General features: G+C 35.2%; 1 long non-coding RNA gene across 3 annotated transcripts in view; it reads left to right on the top strand.

Annotated features, from left to right (window-relative positions):
• The window catches only part of LOC109371450 (uncharacterized), a 128,954-nt gene that overhangs the window by 67,626 nt on the left and 54,913 nt on the right, over nt 1–6,415 (top strand). The gene's annotated exons all lie outside the window — the stretch shown is intronic.

Raw genomic sequence — 6,415 nt, forward strand, 5'->3', positions numbered from 1 at the left:
AATAAATAAATAAATAAATAAATAAATAAATAAAATTAAAAAAAGAAAAGAAACTACCACTTGTCAAGCTTTGGTGCAGTATCAAAGAAAAATAGCCACAATTATCTGTAAAGGCTGTTAAGATACTCCTCGCTTTTCTAACTCCGTGTCTGTTTGAAGCTGGGTTTTCTAGATATATTCAATCAAAACAACATTTCACAAGAGAGGAAAGCAGAAGCAAATAGGCGAATCCAGCTGTCTTCTATTAAGTCAGACATTAAAGAGATTCGAACACATGTAAAATGATGCCACTCTTCTCACTAAATGTTTGTGTTGCAAAACATAATTATTTTATAATTATATTCCATTTTATTTTACAGTTATTTTTCATTTTTAAATGTTATGTTAACTTTTAATGGCTTTATAATTGTTATTTTTAAATTATTAAATATTTCAATTTTTTATTTTTAATATGGTAAATAACAAAACTTCTTTGAGATCTTAAATAATTTAAGGAGTAGAAAGAGATCTGGAGACCAAAAAATGTTTGCAAGCTAATGAAATAGTTTGTCTGTTGGATAACTGAAACTTCAGATCAATCAAGGAGCATATGTAAATACGCTGAATGTTTGCTAGGCATATAACTATAATTTTACTTCTGGCTGAAATACCATGAGTCTTTCTTGGGAAAGAATAGGAGTAGAGGACATACCCCAGAAATGCATAGTACCAAAATAAATGTTTCATTGGTGTTTTTATTACAAAATCATATATGACAAACATAGCAAGAGATTGAAAACTACCTAAATGTTTGGTTTGTTGTTTTTGTTAGTTTTTAAACCACAGATGCACAGATATCAGGTTGATTTCATTGTGGTCTTTTTCTCTCAGTATGTTGTGATTTAAGTCCATGCAAGACCCCTCTCTTTTATTTTGCTCTTTCTTTAATGTTCACTCTCATTTCCCTCCTCTTAGCACTCACCTACCTTAAAGAGATGGGCATGTATCTTTAAACATGTTTAGCATTATAAAATAGGTTTTTGTAAAGAATTATATGTGTTCTATTAAGTAAATAGTACTATGCTATAGCTCTCATTATATTTCCTTTTTTTATTTTATGATTATGCTTTGTAAATTTCTCCACAGTCAATTAGTTCATTGCTTCTTATTGCTGCACAGCATTTCATAGTATGTATCCACTATATTTTACTTATTGATTAAATTTACTTATTGGATACCTCAGATGCATCTAACTCTCCACTTCCGTTAGTGATACTAAAACATCCATTAACATGTCCCCACTCAGAGAACTTTTGCTAGTTCTCTGGAAATATTCGAGTATATCATGAGTGGGATTGCTGTGTGTATGATTGCTTTCCAGAGTGATCATACAATTTATACCCCCACCAGCAGTGCAAAAAATCTCCACTCCCATATTCTCTCCAGTACTTTGTATTATCCACCTTTCTAATTGCTGCCATTCAAACATTTTACAAATAATATTTTATTGTTGCTTTAATTTGCATTTTACCTCTTTATGATGAATTTTAGCAACTCTTTATATATTAGTTATTTATTCAAACCTTTTCTGTGAACTACCTGTCTATCCTCATAAGAAACATTAGTTTTACTCTTGGAACGTCTTTTTCTTGTTGATTTAAGGAGCTCTTGCATATTTTGAATGTTATCCCTTGCTGGGTTTTTTTTTAATTATTTTTTTAATTGGGGAATTCGGGGAGGGGAACGGTGTTGGGGAATTGGGGAAGGGGACCAGCCAAATTGTTGTTCTTCAGTCTTCATTGTGGAGGGCACCAATTGCCATCTGGCTACCCGTCGGCAGCTCATGGCCTCTAAGTTCAAGGTGCCGAGTTCAGTCTTAGTTGTGGGTGGGCATAGCCACCATCCCATGCTGGAGTCAAACCTGGCAGCCTTGTTGTTAAGAGCATGTGCTCTATCCACTGAGCCACCCGGGAGGCAGCTGAGCTCAAGGTGCTGAGTTCAGTCTTAGTTGCGGGCAGGCATAGCCTACCATCGAAAGGCAGTCTTGTTGTTAGGAGCACATGCTCTCATCAGCTGAGCCATCCTGCCACCTGTTGGCAGCTCAGTGGCAGCTCAGCTCGGCGCAGCGTCACTGGCCCATGTGGGAATCGAACCAGCAGCCCTGTTGCTCAGAGCTCATGCTCTTAAGCTAACTTAACCAACTGAGCCACTCAGCCAGCCCCCTTGCTGGTTTTAAACATTGCAAATATCCTTTCACACCTAACATCTGTTTGTTAGCTTCATATATGGTACACTACAATGAACAAAATTTTTAATTTTGGTGTAGCCAAATCCAACCACTCTTTTTTTACTTATATTTGGTACTTTTGAGAATTTGTTTAAAAAGACTTTCCCTACTCCTTGACCACAAAGGTTTTATTTCATACTTTCTTCTATTATCTTTATAGAATCATCACTTACATTTAGATTTTTAATCTATCTGGAGCCAACATTTGTGTAAGTTAAAGGTTTCTATTTTCCTCCACATAATGAGATAGTTATCTTTACATCATCTACTAAACAATTTGTCTTTTTTAATTGCTTTGCGATACAAACCTCTATATCCAAATAAATCCTTACATATACATATATCTATTTCTGAGCTTTTGATTCTGTTTCATTGGTCTATTTTATATTTCTGGGGCAACAGCATTATCATCATCATCATTTATAGTATGTCTTAATATCTGATGAGTGAGAGTGACTACCATCTATTTGGTTCATCTTTTTCTGTACGTTTATTAGAAATTTTGGGGCCTTTAGCCATCCATTGAAATTTTTTAATTTGTTATATTCCTCAAAAATCCAGTTAAAATTTTGATTAGAATTTCACTTACTTGCATGCGTGCTTGGAGAGAACTGATAACTTTACTAGGTTAAATCATACCAACCATGAACACAGTATCTCTCTCCAGTTACTCAAATCTTATTTATGTCCTTTTCTATTTTTCTACTGAAAGAAACACACACAAAAATGAGAATTCATATTTCTTTAAATGTGTTATTTTTATTATAAGAATAATTTGTCAAAAAGAAGTGCTTTTATGAGTTGACTTGTATATTTATATTAATCTTGCTAAACCTTGTTAGCACTCATAGTATGTTGATTCAGTTGGATTTTCTGTGTAGATAATCATCTGCTAATAATTATTTTTTTTCTCTTCCAATCCTAACATGCCTTATGCCTTTATCCTTCCTGCCTTAAAAGGTAGGACCTCTTTCTCTCTGGATTCCAGAAATTGCTCCCTCTCCTCATCCTTTTGGGCCTATGGAGGTTAACAACACCCTGCTGTTGCTACAGGGATACTAATGTTTGGGGTTTCCCAACACCTTGTCTGCATGTTTGTAAACAATCTCTTTATACCCTTCTTGATTATCCTAATTTGAATGTGCCATCTGTTTCCTCCTGGGGTCCTGACTGATAGGCCATTTTGTACTTGTATAGAGAAAAATCTATTCCCCCTGCCCCACCCCTCCAGGTTAACTATCACTAATAGTTTGGTGTGTATCCTTCCAGACACAGAACATATTTGTGAGATATATAACAGAAAAACCTGTGGCTAAAACAGAGACAATATTTTTTAAATGATAACTATTTTTATAAAGTGAACATTTCTGGTTGCTATTGACTTCACCTCATTTTTTAAACTCATCTTTCCTTGGTCCCTATAACTCTTCAAAATTCTGGTACTCAGAATTCTGGTACTACAGAGCTTCAATTATCATTACAATGCACAAGATTCCAAAATTTCTTTCCCTAACCCTGACCTCTCTTCCAAATTCCTCCATTTTCATTAGCCTCTGATGCCTATCCCCAACCTGAGTGTACTAGAAATTCAAATACAACAGGATCAAAACAAAATTCATCTCTTTCCCCCTAATCCAGTTTCTCCCTCTGAGCGACCTCTTTCCCTTTCTAATACCCTCAAGCTCCTTGCCTTCCAAGCTCAAAAAGTTGATACCACACTTGATTCCTTTGTATTGCTTTTCATCAGTCCTCTTTAGGACAGATTTTAGCAGCTCATATAGCTACAGCATTCATCCAGTATTCCTCTCCTCCTTTCAGCCACCACAGCCAAAATCCAATCTGATAGTCCTATCCTGGAATCTCACAACAGTTTCTCAGCTCAGCTCCTACCACTAGTTTCTTCTCCCGTGGCACCTAGCCATCCAACAAATTGACAGCCCGATCTTCCTTAAAAACACAACATTTCCATTTTCTGAATTAAAAAACAACTTCCCTGTAATCCCTGAATTTAAGTCTAAACTTCATGGTTTGTATCCGGATGTCTTTTTTATATGTCCTTCACATACCCAAGACTTTATCCCAATCCTTCCACCATGCTCCAGTCGTGGAGCTCTAGCATACGCTGCTGTCTCTTCTTATAAAGTCTTCCTCACGTCTCTGCTGGTTTAGATCCTTCACAGTACAGCTCAGATGCTGCTTCCCTAGTGCCTTCCTTGAGACATTCATCATGTTCTGCTTTACATTATGTTTTATATGTACGGTCATTTTGTTCACCAAATTAAAAGTTCCCTGAGGGCAGGGACTATTTCTTATTTATTTTTGTTTCCCTCACAGCACCTACATAACCCTTTTCATAAAGTTGGTAGTCAATAAATATGCATTGAATAAATTCTTCAATGAAAGCAAATCAGAAAGAAGCAAGTTTTCTCTTTTTTTTATGAAGATTTAAAAAGCATTTGCTTTTTGGTTTTTTAAATAGGTTTTTTTTCTTTGAAAAATGCATGCACACCTCTATTCTATAACAGTTGTTTATTTTAGACTTTTAAAAGATTATAAATCCTATAAACTACATACAGGAGATGCAGTTCAACACAAGGTATGATTGATCACAACATGACCTGGTAATTGTTGTATGGTCTCTAATCAAAAGTAAGTATTACTGTGGCAACCTTTCTGTAGAGAGAAAATAGAATAAAAACTCTCACTCTATTGGGGCTTTAACTGAAATACTCCTTGTGGTCACTTCCTCTTTAGCGACACTACTATCCAAATCTATTTGAATGGAATTGCCTTACTGTATTTTTGTAGATAATCAGTGCAAACAAAAAATAAATATGGTAAGTCTGTCTGTCAGAAGTTGAATGTGTTAAGTGACCAGCTCATCTTAAAAGCTAAACTGTAAAGCATTATATAATGTATAAAATAAAAGAACTTGTAGTTTCAAAGATGGAGTGACACAGGTAACAATAGATCTGTTGACTAATTTAGGGTGAAGAAAAAATAAAACACCTTCCTTCTTTCCTTCTTCTTTCCTTCTTCTTTCCTCCTTTCCTTCCTCCTTTCCTTCCTTCCTTCTTTCCTTCCTTCCTTCCTTCCTTCCTTCCTTCCTTCCTTCCTTCCTTCCTTTCTTCCTTAACCTAACCCATGTGCCAATCATCATGGTAGGCACTGGGGATATCAAGTAGAATAAAGACCTGAACTCTCCTTTAAAGGAGAGACAGATTCATAAGCAAAAATGGGGAAATTTTTAAGTGGAAAGTTTTTGCCAAGCATAACAGTAGGAGAGAAAAAGAAAAAAAAAGTGATTGTTGCATATGGTTTTCTCCTTGAGAATTTTTGCTAATCTAGTTTTCTGTAACTTACTATAAAATATCACCCATTAAGCAAAATCAGGAATAAAAGAACATATTATTTAAGTATTTGTATAATTTATACTGGCTACATTGCTTTGCAAACGTCAATTCATTTTGGTAACATGATGAGATCACTAGTCTCAAAGATGAAGAAAAAGCACACAGCATTGCAGGGCCTGAAAAGAACGTACGGTTATAAGTATTTAAAAGCGAGTGCTAGTCATTATTATTTTCCTTAGTCAGGAGGGAAAATGTTTGTTTACTTCATATTTTAACATCATACTTACCTACCTTAGATTTCATATCTCAGAGCGAAATGAAACATTTTAATTCTAAGCAAAACCACAAAGCACTATTTCTCAAAATACATATTTAATTAATTGGTTATTTACCTAGCAGTCTCCTCACTGGACTGTGAGCTTGTTCTCAGATGAAGACTATTTTCTATTCATCTTTGCATCTAATGCCTAAGCACAATTCATGCCACAGAGCAAACAATAAATACTTGTTAAATGAAAAATGTAAATATAGACCTTTAGATCCTTACAGCTCGCAAGATTTGAGTTTTCTGATGCACATCATTTACATCTTTTTCTTATCCTCATTCAACTGATAAGAACAAGGAGAGGAGAGGATTTCCACACAGTCTAATATATAGCATATCGGTGTTTCAACAAAATAAAGCCTTAAGATTTACCAGGGACCTTTAATTCAGAAGGAAGGAAGGAAGGAAGGAAGGAAGGAAGGAAGGAAGGAAGGAAGGAAGGAAGGAAAGAAGGAAGGAAGGAAGGAAGGG

The sequence above is a fragment of the Hipposideros armiger genome, unplaced genomic scaffold, assembly GCF_001890085.2.
Source record: "Hipposideros armiger isolate ML-2016 unplaced genomic scaffold, ASM189008v1 scaffold_14, whole genome shotgun sequence".
Lineage (NCBI taxonomy): Eukaryota > Metazoa > Chordata > Mammalia > Chiroptera > Hipposideridae > Hipposideros > Hipposideros armiger.